This window comes from Accipiter gentilis, chromosome 28 (genome assembly GCF_929443795.1).
Source record: "Accipiter gentilis chromosome 28, bAccGen1.1, whole genome shotgun sequence".
Lineage (NCBI taxonomy): Eukaryota > Metazoa > Chordata > Aves > Accipitriformes > Accipitridae > Astur > Astur gentilis.
In genome coordinates this window covers 5,360,620-5,377,597 of record NC_064907.1, presented here as the reverse complement: position 1 = coordinate 5,377,597, position 16,978 = coordinate 5,360,620, and the positions used below count along the sequence as shown (strand labels likewise).

The following is a 16,978-nucleotide window of genomic DNA, read 5'->3' as shown; positions in this document are numbered from 1 at the left end:
AACAAGTTACAGGCCTTCTCTTGTTTTTTCATTATTTCGTGACATGTCACACTGAATTTCCTAAATCCCTGCCATCTGAGGCAAGAGTAATGCAATTTTACGTGGCACAAGTGATGTGTAATTCTCATGTCAGAAGAAAATTCCTCTGCATTTCACTGCCGGGGCCACTTCAAATTCTCCACTTAGTTGTGTCCCCAAGCTGACCTTTTCTTTAACAGGTACAAAGCTAAATTTTGTTAACGGGTGTCCCAACAAATGCATCGGGCAGCTCCGCATCAGGGAGAGGACGTGCTATGACTGGTGGTTCTGTAGCTCTAGGCCTAGAATTAGACGGAAAATGTAACTGACTTTCACTCCCCTCAAGTCCAAACGTACCAGAATTCAAGTTTCACCTTGAATATACCACCGCTAGGAAAATCATCTGACAACTGCTAGCTTCTTTTTTGCTCTTTATAATTCTGCCTGGTTTTGAGTAAAAAAAAACAAAACAAAAGGCAGAAACGAAGCAGAAACTGGGCCCAAAGTGGTAAAAGATTACTATTTGATCACACAATCAAGTCTACCAAAACCTGTACACCAACAGCTTGTTGGCAACCATGGTTTTCGTTTCAGCTACCTTAAATTCTGTAAACACATTTACTGTAATGTAAATAGATGTATTTGCACAAATGAGATTATCATAGCAGAAGAACTCTCGCTCCAAGTATTACTTACGATGAATTGATTCTTAAATGTTATATCTTGTAGGTGCAAAAAAGCCAAAGGAAGCTTTATTCAGGTGCCCCTTCCCTCCAAATCACTAACATAATTCAAGTGGATTTCTCTCTCTCTCTCTCTCTCTCTCTCCAGACACGCAGCTCAAGACTAAACTTTCTTAAAAGGCTGCTTACCTATCACGGCGTGAGCAACTGGTTTTCTGCTCATTTCCTACCCCTACTTCTCCACTTTTGGACAATATATTACTGATGAATGTTGCACTTGTATGCACATTTCCTGCATTTGCTTGTTTTGTTACTGTTGATAACGGCTTTGGTCTTGCGACTGTAAAGCAAGAGGGGAAAAAATATCAGCCTTGTGTGATCAAAGTCGTGGTCAGTTGTCCATTGTATTTCCCTCCCCTAAAAATTACCTTCTCTTGAGACCGATGAAGGCAAGTGGTAAGGCTTGGCTCTCTCTCTGGCCAGCTTCCTTTGAACTCTAGGAAGGATCTTGCCACACTGGTCCAATCTAGAACTTCTGGCAACTGCTCTCTCTCTCAAGCGAGGCTCACCATCATTCTGATGAACAAAAAGCATAAAGCAGGAAGGTAACTGATTACAAGAAGTTCATTGCACACAACTAAAGTATTAGCTCAAATTAAACTGACTTTGTACCAGCAGAGAGGACAAAGATTAGCCTCTGCACTGCTCTTTTTCCAAAGGGACAAAAAACTTAATGGTATAAAACCCATGCGTTTTATGTTTCTTATGACTCTTTTGGCTTCTTTCTTCTTCTTTTTTTTTTTAATTAATGCAACATAAAATGTTAGTGTTCAAATTAATTTTCTGAAGAAACAAGGATATGGCATCTTCTTGTCTGCAATGCTATCTCCCATCCCAGTAACTTTTGCCATATCTACACTGCTCTTCTACAAGGCATACAGCTTCAAATGCTACCCCAGATACAGCAACTGAAAACACTGCCATGAGAAATGGCAATCGGCAAAGCAACAGCGATACCTTCTTTCTTCTCTGATTAATCAATCCACGCACTGGACTGAATGAAGTGACACTGCTGTAAACATACCTACACATCTTCATCTAGAAGCGTTCAGGTCTCCTTACGTCAGCTCAGAAAAGATTTTACAGTATTGAATGGGTTTAAAAGGAAGAGAATGAAACCAGCTTAACGATATGGACAATAGTTAGTAAGAAGAAAAAGGTTATAATTCAGAGAGATCACTACTATTCTGTTCAGGTAGGCAAAGGCAAAAAGAGCAGCACCAAGAAGATTGATTGGTCAGTTGTTATTTCCTTACATGAGGAGAGTTTGATGGCGGTGAATGGAAAGAGAGTTTAACACAAGCATCAATACGTAGAATCCCTGCAAAAAGCCATCACTGAATTTGACAGAGACTGACATCGCTTAACTGGCATCACTTACGTTGTCATTCCCTTAAGTGGATTAAGAAACGGAAGCATATACATTCTTGCTTGTAGGCATGCAAGTCAAACTCCACAGAGCTATTGAGCACTTAAACAATGAGATGGTTAAGCTACAAATTGCATCTCTAAGGATCTATGTGTACTGAGAAGTCCAATTTATAACCTACACTCGTTTTTATTGCATGGAGCAAAGTATTTCACGAAGCTATGGGACAATGTGCGTACAGCAGTTAACTTAGAACTAAACTTTCCCTCTTCAAGACTGTTCCCAACTTTGTCCTGCTTCCAAAAGGATTCTACGTCCAATAACCACACGCATGCTGAAAATATTCCACAGTCTGAATCCAACAGGGTCTGTGTTAAATACTGTAGTGGTTTCATGTGAAACAAAGTTTACAGGCTTTTGCTTCGGTTGGTTGATCCTGTTTTTTAAAACACAAACCTTAACCACAAGAGGTGTCTCCAGTAAATTCAGCTCTGATGCTCCTGAAAAATTCTTTTGTGAGATGGAACCAAGCATATTTGGTTTCAGTGGGCTGGGTGCCATGAATGAAGTAGAAGCGCTGCATGGTGACTGCCAGCTATCACCCTGTGCTGCAGAACTTGAAGGAACAGGACGAACCACCAAATCCAGCGATCTGTGAAGAGACACAATTGAAACTGTGAACATAAATAAATACCTGAAATAAAATCATGCTGCGCTCAAGACATCTGAGGTGATACTTAACAAAGACATTCAAGGAACAAGAAATACAGGTGAACCCTCACTGCTGGGCTGATGTATCAGGCCCATGAACAAGTTACAGGCCTTCTCTTGTTTTTTCATTATTTCGTGACATGTCACACTGAATTTCCTAAATCCCTGCCATCTGAGGCAAGAGTAATGCAATTTTACGTGGCACAAGTGATGTGTAATTCTCATGTCAGAAGAAAATTCCTCTGCATTTCACTGCTGGGGCCACTTCAAATTCTCCACTTTAGTTGTGTCCCCAAGCTGACCTTTTCTTTAACAGGTACAAAGCTAAATTTTGTTAACGGGTGTCCCAACAAATGCATCGGGCAGCTCCGCATCAGGGAGAGGACGTGCTATGACTGGTGGTTCTGTAGCTCTAGGCCTAGAATTAGACGGAAAATGTAACTGACTTTCACTCCCCTCAAGTCCAAACGTACCAGAATTCAAGTTTCACCTTGAATATACCACCTCTAGGAAAATCATCTGACAACTGCTAGCTTCTTTTTTGCTCTTTATAATTCTGCCTGGTTTTGAGTAAAAAAAAACAAAACAAAAGGCAGAAACGAAGCAGAAACTGGGCCCAAAGTGGTAAAAGATTACTATTTGATCACACAATCAAGTCTACCAAAACCTGTACACCAACAGCTTGTTGGCAACCATGGTTTTCGTTTCAGCTACCTTAAATTCTGTAAACACATTTACTGTAATGTAAATAGATGTATTTGCACAAATGAGATTATCATAGCAGAAGAACTCTCGCTCCAAGTATTACTTACGATGAATTGATTCTCAAATGTTATATCTTGTAGGTGCAAAAAAGCCAAAGGAAGCTTTATTCAGGTGCCCCTTCCCTCCAAAACACTAACATAATTCAAGTGGATTTCTCTCTCTCTCTCTCTCTCTCTCTCCAGACACGCAGCTCAAGACTAAACTTTCTTAAAAGGCTGCTTACCTATCACGGCGTGAGCAACTGGTTTTCTGCTCATTTCCTACCCCTACTTCTCCACTTTTGGACAATATATTACTGATGAATGTTGCACTTGTATGCACATTTCCTGCATTTGCTTGTTTTGTTACTGTTGATAACGGCTTTGGTCTTGCGACTGTAAAGCAAGAGGGGAAAAAATATCAGCCTTGTGTGATCAAAGTCGTGGTCAGTTGTCCATTGTATTTCCCTCCCCTAAAAATTACCTTCTCTTGAGACCGATGAAGGCAAGTGGTAAGGCTTGGCTCTCTCTCTGGCCAGCTTCCTTTGAACTCTAGGAAGGATCTTGCCACACTGGTCCAATCTAGAACTTCTGGCAACTGCTCTCTCTCTCAAGCGAGGCTCACCATCATTCTGATGAACAAAAAGCATAAAGCAGGAAGGTAACTGATTACAAGAAGTTCATTGCACACAACTAAAGTATTAGCTCAAATTAAACTGACTTTGTACCAGCAGAGAGGACAAAGATTAGCCTCTGCACTGCTCTTTTTCCAAAGGGACAAAAAACTTAATGGTATAAAACCCATGCGTTTTATGTTTCTTATGACTCTTTTGGCTTCTTTCTTCTTCTTTTTTTTTTTAATTAATGCAACATAAAATGTTAGTGTTCAAATTAATTTTCTGAAGAAACAAGGATATGGCATCTTCTTGTCTGCAATGCTATCTCCCATCCCAGTAACTTTTGCCATATCTACACTGCTCTTCTACAAGGCATACAGCTTCAAATGCTACCCCAGATACAGCAACTGAAAACACTGCCATGAGAAATGGCAATCGGCAAAGCAACAGCGATACCTTCTTTCTTCTCTGATTAATCAATCCACGCGCTGGACTGAATGAAGTGACACTGCTGTAAACATACCTACACATCTTCATCTAGAAGCGTTCAGGTCTCCTTACGTCAGCTCAGAAAAGATTTTACAGTATTGAATGGGTTTAAAAGGAAGAGAATGAAACCAGCTTAACGATATGGACAATAGTTAGTAAGAAGAAAAAGGTTATAATTCAGAGAGATCACTACTATTCTGTTCAGGTAGGCAAAGGCAAAAAGAGCAGCACCAAGAAGATTGATTGGTCAGTTGTTATTTCCTTACATGAGGAGAGTTTGATGGCGGTGAATGGAAAGAGAGTTTAACACAAGCATCAATACGTAGAATCCCTGCAAAAAGCCATCACTGAATTTGACAGAGACTGACATCGCTTAACTGGCATCCCTTACGTTGTCATTCCCTTAAGTGGATTAAGAAACGGAAGCATATACATTCTTGCTTGTAGGCATGCAAGTCAAACTCCACAGAGCTATTGAGCACTTAAACAATGAGATGGTTAAGCTACAAATTGCATCTCTAAGGATCTATGTGTACTGAGAAGTCCAATTTATAACCTACACTCGTTTTTATTGCATGGAGCAAAGTATTTCACGAAGCTATGGGACAATGTGCGTACGGCAGTTAACTTAGAACTAAACTTTCCCTCTTCAAGACTGTTCCCAACTTTGTCCTGCTTCCAAAAGGATTCTACGTCCAATAACCACACGCATGCTGAAAATATTCCACAGTCTGAATCCAACAGGGTCTGTGTTAAATACTGTGGTGGTTTCATGTGAAACAAAGTTTACAGGCTTTTGCTTCGGTTGGTTGATCCTGTTTTTTAAAACACAAACCTTAACCACAAGAGGTGTCTCCAGTAAATTCAGCTCTGATGCTCCTGAAAAATTCTTTTGTGAGATGGAACCAAGCATATTTGGTTTCAGCGGGCTGGGTGCCATGAATGAAGTAGAAGCGCTGCATGGTGACTGCCAGCTATCACCCTGTGCTGCAGAACTTGAAGGAACAGGACGAACCACCAAATCCAGCGATCTGTGAAGAGACACAATTGAAACTGTGAACATAAATAAATACCTGAAATAAAATCATGCTGCGCTCAAGACATCTGAGGTGATACTTAACAAAGACATTCAAGGAACAAGAAATACAGGTGAACCCTCACTGCTGGGCTGATGTATCAGGCCCATGAACAAGTTACAGGCCTTCTCTTGTTTTTTCATTATTTCGTGACATGTCACACTGAATTTCCTAAATCCCTGCCATCTGAGGCAAGAGTAATGCAATTTTACGTGGCACAAGTGATGTGTAATTCTCATGTCAGAAGAAAATTCCTCTGCATTTCACTGCTGGGGCCACTTCAAATTCTCCACTTTAGTTGTGTCCCCAAGCTGACCTTTTCTTTAACAGGTACAAAGCTAAATTTTGTTAACGGGTGTCCCAACAAATGCATCGGGCAGCTCCGCATCAGGGAGAGGACGTGCTATGACTGGTGGTTCTGTAGCTCTAGGCCTAGAATTAGACGGAAAATGTAACTGACTTTCACTCCCCTCAAGTCCAAACGTACCAGAATTCAAGTTTCACCTTGAATATACCACCGCTAGGAAAATCATCTGACAACTGCTAGCTTCTTTTTTGCTCTTTATAATTCTGCCTGGTTTTGAGTAAAAAAAAACAAAACAAAAGGCAGAAACGAAGCAGAAACTGGGCCCAAAGTGGTAAAAGATTACTATTTGATCACACAATCAAGTCTACCAAAACCTGTACACCAACAGCTTGTTGGCAACCATGGTTTTCGTTTCAGCTACCTTAAATTCTGTAAACACATTTACTGTAATGTAAATAGATGTATTTGCACAAATGAGATTATCATAGCAGAAGAACTCTCGCTCCAAGTATTACTTACGATGAATTGATTCTCAAATGTTATATCTTGTAGGTGCAAAAAAGCCAAAGGAAGCTTTATTCAGGTGCCCCTTCCCTCCAAAACACTAACATAATTCAAGTGGATTTCTCTCTCTCTCTCTCTCTCTCTCTCCAGACACGCAGCTCAAGACTAAACTTTCTTAAAAGGCTGCTTACCTATCACGGCGTGAGCAACTGGTTTTCTGCTCATTTCCTACCCCTACTTCTCCACTTTTGGACAATATATTACTGATGAACGTTGCTCTTGTACGCACATTTCCTGCATTTGCTTGTTTTGTTACTGTTGATAACGGCTTTGGTCTTGCGACTGTAAAGCAAGAGGGGAAAAAATATCAGCCTTGTGTGATCAAAGTCGTGGTCAGTTGTCCATTGTATTTCCCTCCCCTAAAAATTACCTTCTCTTGAGACCGATGAAGGCAAGTGGTAAGGCTTGGCTCTCTCTCTGGCCAGCTTCCTTTGAACTCTAGGAAGGATCTTGCCACACTGGTCCAATCTAGAACTTCTGGCAACTGCTCTCTCTCTCAAGCGAGGCTCACCATCATTCTGATGAACAAAAAGCATAAAGCAAGAAGGCAACTGATTACAAGAAGTTCATTGCACACAACTATCTCTGCTATTTCTAATTAGTGAATACATTTCCTCCACAGATACTGTACAATACCGCCACTGCACAGAGGAGCAGCAAGTTCTACTCCTCGGCACACACCAATTCCACCCGGTAATTTCAGCAAAGGGCAAGGCAGACTAGGATAAGAACAGAACCTACAACTTCTGGTTGAAACAATTCCGGCACTCGGCAGAACCTTACTCCGATCCTCTTGTTCTCACCTGCAATTTTCAAATGCCTTATGAAATAGCAGGCTTTCTCTTGTTTTTCCTGTAACACCAATGTCCGAGATGACTGAATATTCAGGACAACTGCAAATTACAGTGGACGCAATGATGTGAATATTAAAACAGGTAAGAAAAGGCTACCTACACACACCTTCTGCCTGAAGTAAAGTTTTCAAATGCAGGACCTAAACCTTCCAAGACCACTTTATAAGTGCGATCCACTGGAAAACTATGGTTCCGGAAAACAGAACATGTATCACAGATTCATAACAGAAGTTCGCCAAACGCAAAATTTGTTCTGGCTGTTTTGAGAAATAGAAGTTAGATAGGAATTTCTGTCATCAAAGGGGTAAACCAGAAGTTGCGGATTCGCAGAGCTCATGCTATACCTGGAGGAAATAAAAAGAAAACCAAACCAGCACACAGATTTTACCTGTGGATTGGCATCCAGACTGCTCTCAGCTAGAAAAATAAAGTTGTGTGCAAGATTCAAGAGATGACATACAACATACTCTTCAGGCCACAGAAAGGAGTGACACAAACAGCGTTCAGCATTCTAAACCATTATTCCTTAGATGCAAACAAACTATGTTAAGTGGAGTTGACAATGGTCTGCAACACTTAATTTATAACTTCACGCAGTAGCTTTGGAGTAGTGAAATATTTTGTTCAACTTTTAGGTTCAGCTGTAACGGAAAGTGTAGAAACTTATTCCTAGTATTTCAAAGAATGGTATAGAAAACAAAGCATTGATTTTTATTTTATTTACTACCAAAAATGGTTAGTAACACCCAACAGAAACCTGCACACTTGACAGAACTTTCATGCTTACCGTAAGATTAACGTTCATTGAACGATTCGACTGCAGCGCTGGGATATAGTTGGCACGCTGCACATGGTGGTCTAAAGGAAATCTAGGATTCCGAACAGCAGCGTCGCTCTGTAAAATCTTCTCCAAACACTCCTATGCGAAATAACACATTTCAAAAAACTGTTATGATTCTGCCTCTTCTCTTTTCAAAGAGACCATTAAGATTTTTGTCGTGTCCACACTTACTTGTTCAGTGCCTGTGAAAGGTAGCTTCAGTAAGTCTTCCATTAGTCCCATCTCCTGACAGATTTCATACACGTGTTTTAACAGCTCTTCGATGTTTAACCTGGTGGCATGTTGCTGCAACAGACCCCAGGCCTCCACCACACACCTGTAATTAAATTTTTTGAGACGTAAAGGCTTATTACTAGTATAACCAAAAAGATGCCCCCAAACTACTGTCTTCAGAGTTTAAAGGGAATTTAGGGGATGGTGATTCGTATTATTTGTTCTCCACCTTTCACAATATTTGAATGCCAAAACGGTGGGACAGGTTTCTTTACCTATTGGACAACAACACAGCGAGGAAAAGCCGCACTTCACTGCTGCTTGGCATTGCTGGCTTCATCATCTGTAGGTATCTGAGGGCTCGCCTATGCTCTCCTTGGCACATCAGGGATTGAATAATTCTCCTGTGCTGCCATGACACAGTTTTGATTGTAGCTGGATGAAAGAGCAGGGCCAGTGAATTCTGTAGAGGTTAGAGGTCAGGTGTATTACGATATGCACATGCACGCACACCACAAGAACATTCAAAAGTACCTTAAGTAAGGGTGGACGTGTCTTAAATAAACTGAGATGACTAACTACTGTAAATAAAAATTCTCAAGTATTTGCAAAAAAGAAATCCAGTTAGCCGTACAGAACAAAGCGAGTGTTTTAAAAGGAGTAGTTCACACTTTTCCAGAGTAACCAAATCTCTGTGTACAAACACCACTTTTTATAAATACATTACCAAATAATAAGCTGTTCTCCCAGACAAACAGATATATTAACTTCGTGACAGGCAAAGAACAACCTTCAGCATCAGAAAGAACATGAATTAGGTTGAACAGTCACTTCTGCAGTCTTCTGCCTCAAACCTTGCTGCTATGATCGTCGTTTTAGTATTTAAAGTACCTAAAACACTGTCTTTGAGAAAGCGCTCCATCGGTCTGCTGAAAACAACCTAAATGGATGGCTTTGAAAATTCAAGTATCAAGCATTATTAAAGTTGATTTCTTCTTTGTTTTAATCAATTTCCTGTCAAAGTGGCTAAAAGAAAATTTCAGATTATAACTTATTGCTGAACATGTCGTAGCAGTATGACAAAAGGGCTTCTAATGTTGTAGCACCTGTTATTAGCTAAGCACCGATTTTTTTAAAATCATTTTACAGATTACAGCTTTGGACTGTAGGGGATGTCTAACTGAACTGTAACGTACTTACTTCGTAATCATTGTGATCTAGAAGCCAAAAGCCTTCAACAAGCTTAACAAGTCCCCAGGGGATAGCAAAGGCAGTTGGGAAGGAGTCGATTGAAGTCTCTGTTTTATTCGGAAAGGAATGCATGATATCTAGCAGCAAGTAAATTGTCTGACATCAAGTATCTAGTTAAGGCTAATAAATTTGGAAGACCAAACATTTATCACATCACATTTTGAAAAACACAGTGAAATCAGAATATACAAGTGGTAGGAAGCAGAAAATACTGCCGTATTAGTCTGGCCATTTTGAGCTATTATAACCTGAGGACGGTCAGGTCCTAACCACAAAACTGCATTCTGAATAAATAGCCAGAAAGAAATACTCTTTGATTTCTGTAAGGCATTCAGAAAGGTTAACTTTAGATACTTAAATACTTCCGTTGTTACAAACTCAGGCTCCCTCTTTAGTCACTGGAGCTACCAGCTGGACATTCAAAACACCTGAACATCCAATGCTTAATTATTAAAGCAAACAATTTCTACCGTTGGTTTTTTCCCTCATTTCCAGAGTATATAGGACAATGGAAATTAAGGTGTCCTTACAAGAGAACCTAGCACTGAATGATTGACACTGGATTTAAAACAGTATGCGGATCACTCATCAGTAGTGTCATTTTCTCTTTCTGACATCCGTTTTTAGGGACATATTCTAACAAGACAGCTCTGGGGTACAACCCTTTTTAAACCCCTTGCTCTCTAGGCTCCCCTCTCAGGTTAGGCAGCAAACAACAAAAAGTAATTCTGTAGATTTCAGCAGCTTAAAAATTAAGTTTCTGCCCAATGACTTTTCTCTTCTCTCTCTTTCTTATTCCGTGTGCCTGCACTTCTAACAGAACAAAAGCAAGCACTGCTATCTGGGCAGGAAGACAGAAGACTTGGGCAAAAATCAGGTACCGGTTAGAAATCCTTCTGCTCTCAAGCAGCACGTATTACTGCATCATCCTAGTAAGCAGTCATTTGCTACAGACACGGGTGCTTTAAAAAATTAAAAACTGTGCTAAGTTTTGAGAAAAACCAAGGGAGATTTTTAGCTTTAACATTTCTTAGTAAACCTGTTTTCGCATGTCAGAAAAGACTTTGCAACAAAACATTAAAACAAAATAAATCATAAAGAATCCACAGTACAAAGAAATAAAACAACACTCCTGTCCACATCTCCATTCTAAACTAAACGTGTTCACTTGCACTGTGTTGGAAGCATAAATTCAAAAACGTTATTAAACGCGCAGGTGACAAACATTTAAGAACATTTATGTGCGTATACTGAAGGTGTAGTAAAAATAACGAGAAAGGATACAATTGCATGTTTGTAGCTTTCTTCAATGCCTTCTAGCAAATAGAGATCCAGCAGTGCCTGAAAATGAAAAATCAAAAGTTTTTTAAAAACTCCTGTCTTTCATCAATCATTGGCTTTTGGGTGGGGCTTTGGGGGGTTCGTTGCTGTTTTCAGTGAACATAACACTCACGTGTAAACTAGCAGGTGGGTATTTCCCAGTTCCTCCTTCATCTCTCCGCCACAACTTCTCAACTTGGTCTCCTAACTGGGAAACCATTCCATCAATCATCAAGCAGTCAGAATCCCATTTTCCTCTGGAACAAAAGGTAGCAAGGATTTGGAGAGTCAAACACTAATTCCAGCCTCTCAGTGTAACAGATCTCCTCCAGTCAAACCAAACAAAAAAAAGCTCCCACGAGGCAAAGAAAGTGACAAACACACAAAGGCATGATTATGACTTGAAACGGCACATGAAAGGAATGTCTGAGTCAGATGAAAGATCTTTGTTAGATCATACTGAATTATTAGAGGACTTCCAAACAGACATCCTGGAAAGCTCCCCTACTAAGGGACCTTTTCGTTTTCAGGTTTTCTCTTTTGTTGTCTTGTAGTACAAAGGAAGTGTGAACTAAGTTTTTTATGTGCCAGAAATAACCACTCTCCTACTGTCTAACAGAGGAAACGCAACAGTGTCAAAATACCAGGACTATTCTTTAACGCAAGTCTAATGCCTCCCGTTGGAGTGTTCCAATACACAGCTGTGAGAAGAAGACAACACCACGGAAAGTTCAGATTTTGTTCTCAGCATCTCACTTTTGTTACTGAAAAAAGTTGTTTTCAGAAAGCTGAGCATACAGGTGAAGTTTAGTGTCATCTTAAGCAGCATTTATGTTTCTATGCACATCCCCATTATGTTTCTATGCACAGACCATTACAACCACGGATGGGTGAACCTTTAAAAATTGCTTTCTTCACAAGTCCATCGCAATCTTTGGCTGACTGGGACACTACCCTTTCATTTCCCCATCATAAGAAGCAGAAAGAGCACACTGGAGGTTGTATGCTTCTAAGGAACACCTGAGCCGGTATGTAAGTTACTTGAGAAGTAAGCTAAGTAAGATGAACTTTAAAGTCAATAGCTACTACGCCGCAGCTTGCACCTTAACTCATCTTGCAGCATCCTCTTCTTGTTCGCGGTGCCATAGCCTAAGCTTCTTTGAGCTCTTTATTTAGTTTTCAGCACAATTTCCAAAGAAAAATCTATTATCGTCCAATCCAAGGCGTATCACCTATATGCTAGTGAGCTAGCGCAGCAAAGAGAGTTCACGTTCGGCAAGTGACTTTTATCCAACAGCCAGTAGAGTGCTAGGTGTGCCAACTACATCAAACTCTGACTATCTCATTAAATCACACAAATGTACTTGTGATTTAGGCCAATACAGTTATTACCATCGCTCGCTAGTCAATAAACGAGATGAGGTTTGTTTTGTTTTTAAAACTTGCTTTCTTCTCTGTCCAAAGCACCTGTTCTGTGAACGCCGTGCTTTGCTGAACGGGAGATCGCTGACCCTCTCCTGAACACATGACCTTTTTCAGTAGTACCAAATGATACAGATTGGCTGCCGGATTAAGCACGCTACCAAGAAACGACGATGCCAACAAGTGGTACTAAGCAGAGGTATATACAAATATTGTAACACAGGAAAGTAACCTCCGTGTTCAAGAGAACGCATGCATCACTGAAGTGAAGAGGATTGCTGGCAACTGCATTAAGCAGAGCAAATACCAACTGTTGATAGCAAAGCCACTCACTGCCACTTCTCATTTCACAGTGGAAGTGTTCTCAAGTTCTCCTGTAAGGCTTACCTTGATAAACGCTCAAGTTTCTGTCGATGACCAGTGTAGTAGCTCTGAATCAGAGGGTAATTGTAGAAAGGTCTACCCAAACGCGCATCATCATCTACAGGCAATAAAGTAAAAGCAAGTTAAAGAAGCAATATCACATTTTGAAACTAAAACGTTTGACTAAAAGACAGACGATCATATGAGCTAAGCATCAAGAAGCACACAGGCAAGCCTCCAACTTTGAAAGAAGCCGATCCTCTTTCTGCCTTTGCTAAAGGAGTGGTAAGACACAAGACTCAACTCCTTCTTCTCTCAAGTGCCATTTCAAGTTTACAATTGAGGTAGCATTTAGAACACGTACTGTAAGCGGAAGCTCACTACAGAAAGGACAATTCTCAAAGGGAATGGTTTCTTAAACATGTCCTGTGAGCATTTGTGAGACAATGAAGGCTGACAATAGACTTTATAATCCACCCAAATAAAGAAGTCTTGCTGAGGTGTATTTTTTCCTCAAGCAATGAATAAAAAGTTCCAAACACGCAAGTAATGCCTTTGCTGTAAAAACAAGCATTCCCGTATTTGTTGTGTAACAGTAATTTGTTTAAAATCCCAAGTCTTTCAAGCTGTGGACACAAGCAACTCCTTCAAGTCAGAGGCTTATTGCTCTTTCTAAGGAACATCCAGGAAAGAAACTGCTTGCATTATTCTACACTATGCATTTGAAAAAAACAGGAGAATCTCCGTTTCACCAACAGAACTTCAGCACTGACAAAACATTTACAAAAACACGGCTAAGCATGTGTTCATCGGAATCACTTACTGGATAGTCTCCCGGTTACAAATGTATTACAGTTTATGCTTACCTAAACCCTCTGGAAGGAGACTGGATCGACAGAACCAGATGACCACTCGTGCATACAAAGAAAGGAGGCCAGTTACCACCTGCTTGTTTGTCAAGTCAGTAAAACCTGAAAAAAAGGCGTAAGATGATTTTTGTTATCCAATTCCTTTCATTTTTACAAAACCCCCTTCATCATCCCAAATAGAAAGAATCAAAGCAACGCGGTAGAAATCGTGGTCTTTGCATTTCGCGCTCTGTAGCACCTTCTTATTTGAAGAAAAAAAACCACATTCACCACCAAAACAAAAAAGCAACCCCTACAAAGAACCAGATCCACTAAAGGTTAAAAGAAAAAAACCCTCAAGCCAGAACTATTAAATACACTCACAAATAAGACACTTGTTCTTCACGTAGTGGGGATTTTTACCGTAGCAAAGGGATAGTCTTCTTTTCCCCTCAATATGCCAAGGACAAGTGGTAACATAAAAAGCTACAGAAACTCAAGTAACTTATTTCACAAGTTACTCATTTGTGCTTCCTTTGTATTTTCTAGCAATTTGCAGTACAATATTCGCATGCAATTATAAATTGCTAGCTAAGAATTAAAAGGAATCATTTGCAGCGCTACCACATCCGGTTGCTGGAATCTCCACCCAGCTGCTTACACAGCTTCTTGCTGAATGTAGCCTCCCCTACCCACTTGCATGAACTCCACAACCAACTATTTCCCTGAAATCAACGCATATTAAGTGGTAGTCCCAACTTCTCAGATTTAAGCCCCTTCTCCCAGCTAAATTTGGCTGTCTTCCAATCATCAAAACCAACAGAAGCTCATCTTTCCACACTTACAACTCAAGCATAATTCCAAATCTTAGTAAAAGGTACCAAAGATTTCATAGATACGATTACAAACCTTTTCCAGTAAGCTCTTGTGCTTCTGTTAGAAAACGGGTTAAGACCACGCTAAGGTTGCTCAAAAGCAACTGGCAGTGCTGAAGAGACTGTAACGTCTGCGGGTCAACAAAGTTGCGAGAGCCATCAAACAGCGGAACACCTTTTCAAGAATAAATATTACATCATTAGCCTGCAGAGCAATTTCAGAGTTTCAAAGTACGCTTAAAGAACCCCGTGCGGTACCATATACCGCCACATTCCTGAATACGCTCAACTAGAAAGAACCATTTTATGTTTGCAGAATGACTACACTAGTACTCACATATTTGGTCAAACTCATCTTTTGCATAGATCACTTTGTTCCATGTCCACTCAAGAACAAACCGTAAATTAGCAGCAGAACTTGGCTGCGCTTTAAAAAAAGAAAACAAAAAAGAAATGAATCGACAATTGCAAACTAGAAAAATAGATAACATAAGAACAACGTAAGAAATATTACCTTCAGATGCCCAATGTTTAATGCATCCAGTCAGAAGTTCTAAAGAACCTGTCTGGACAGCAGCTGACAATACCGCTTCTAACTGCTCCTCCTAAACGTAACCGACAAAATAAACTGAGAATCTTACATGTTTTCAATATCTGAACCAGCAACAGCAAGCGTTTGTTTCTAACTGTACACTCATTCAGGCATCACACAGTCCGCTAGTACACACGCAGCTAATTCCACGTTCCTTTTCTTGACTCTAGCCACAGGCTGCACTGCTTGTTGGTCTGAGAAACACGTTAAACTCTTCCTCTAACATTGCAACTTACTGAAGGCTGATTCTAACCTTTATTTGCATGCCTCTGCAGCATAGTCTCAGTTTACCGAGTTCCAATTAACTGTTTCCGGTAACATCCTCTGCTAATACCCGTCACGCATTTTGCACGTAGAAGTTTGCCATCAGGAATGCGTGAAGGGGACAGAGCAAAGACAACGGTGCAACGCTTGCACGGAAACAGTGAAGCTAAGGTCAAGCAGCTTCCTAGACTCTGAAGACATGAAGCAGTTCAGACACCCAAAACTTTATCATTTTCTAAAATGACAGAAAAAGACGTGAAACATTTAAATTCTAATAGGTTTAAATTTTAGGCTGCTCAAATACTGTATTATAATGCAGTGGTAATCCTTGAGCAGGATAATGCACAGCTATGCACAGACGTGCGATTATTAAGTAGCAGCTAATTTCATCTGGTGTTGTGATACTTCTTTCAGGTGAAATGAGCCTTCATAAAATTTTACTTTTTTCTTTTTGTTTTTTTCTTTGTTTGTTTTTTTTTTAATGTGTTTTTTTTAAAGACATTCAAAAGTAGCTTTCCCTTCTAGGCAAAATCATTACATTCAAAGCAATTTCTACCCATTAGAATACACATATGATATGTCCATCTTTTTCTGAAAATGGGTTTCAGACGAGGAAACACACCAGATACTACTTATGGTGGCAAACAAAACTCCAAACCCAGCTTCTTGACCCTAACTCTGAAATTTGTCTTACTAACTTTCAAAAGAAATCCCTGCTCAAATGCATAACAAGTCTCTGAATGATATGGCCACAATTCAGCAAAGGTTCTTAAAACGCGTCTTGATTTCCCAAGCTATTTCCAAATCGGAGCTGACATCAGAACATCCCATTTGAATGCAAGAGTCTACGTCAGGCTTGCAAAATAAGCAGTCTGTGGGCTAGGGCAGCTTGCCAAGAAACTTATTTTAGCTACCACACTGTGCAGAAGTGTTATTTGCCTTAACGCATTTCCACAAATCTGGTGAACAATCCAGTAGACAGGAAGATGAGGGCAGTGAGAAGACCGCTCTCCCCTTCCTACTAATGGCTCCACTGTGTGACGACCAGCTAGCTAATCGTTTAGCTTGGATCCTGCCTGGGTGAAGAGGGGCTGTTCATCACAAAGGCTCCGTCTCTCATGAAACTCTTCAGATGAGAGAGAAAGGTTGGTGCACTGCAAATGGAAAACCTGTGACGAGGGGGGTGGAGTCCCTATGGGGGGACAAAGCAGAGAGAAGATAGTGGGTGTCATGAGATAAAGGCGATGCAGGTGTTGCAGCAACAAGGGGGCACTCTAAGCAGAGTAAATTGGGCTACGAGGCTACAGAGGTGAAGATCTGCTTTGAGAGGCTGCAGGAAAGCCTACTGATGAAGGGAAGATGAGGGGGAGCGGTGATGAAGTTGTCGGGCAGAGCTGACAAGAGTAATTGTTTACCACAGCCCAATTCCTTGGAAGCAAGTGATCACGTCTAGTGCAGCAAGCTGATGTTTGCAACAGCTCGCATCCGAGTGAGACAC

General features: G+C 40.5%; 1 pseudogene; it reads right to left on the bottom strand.

Annotated features, from left to right (window-relative positions):
- The window catches only part of LOC126051813 (protein ELYS-like), a 45,106-nt pseudogene that overhangs the window by 14,817 nt on the left and 13,311 nt on the right, over window positions 1-16,978 (bottom strand).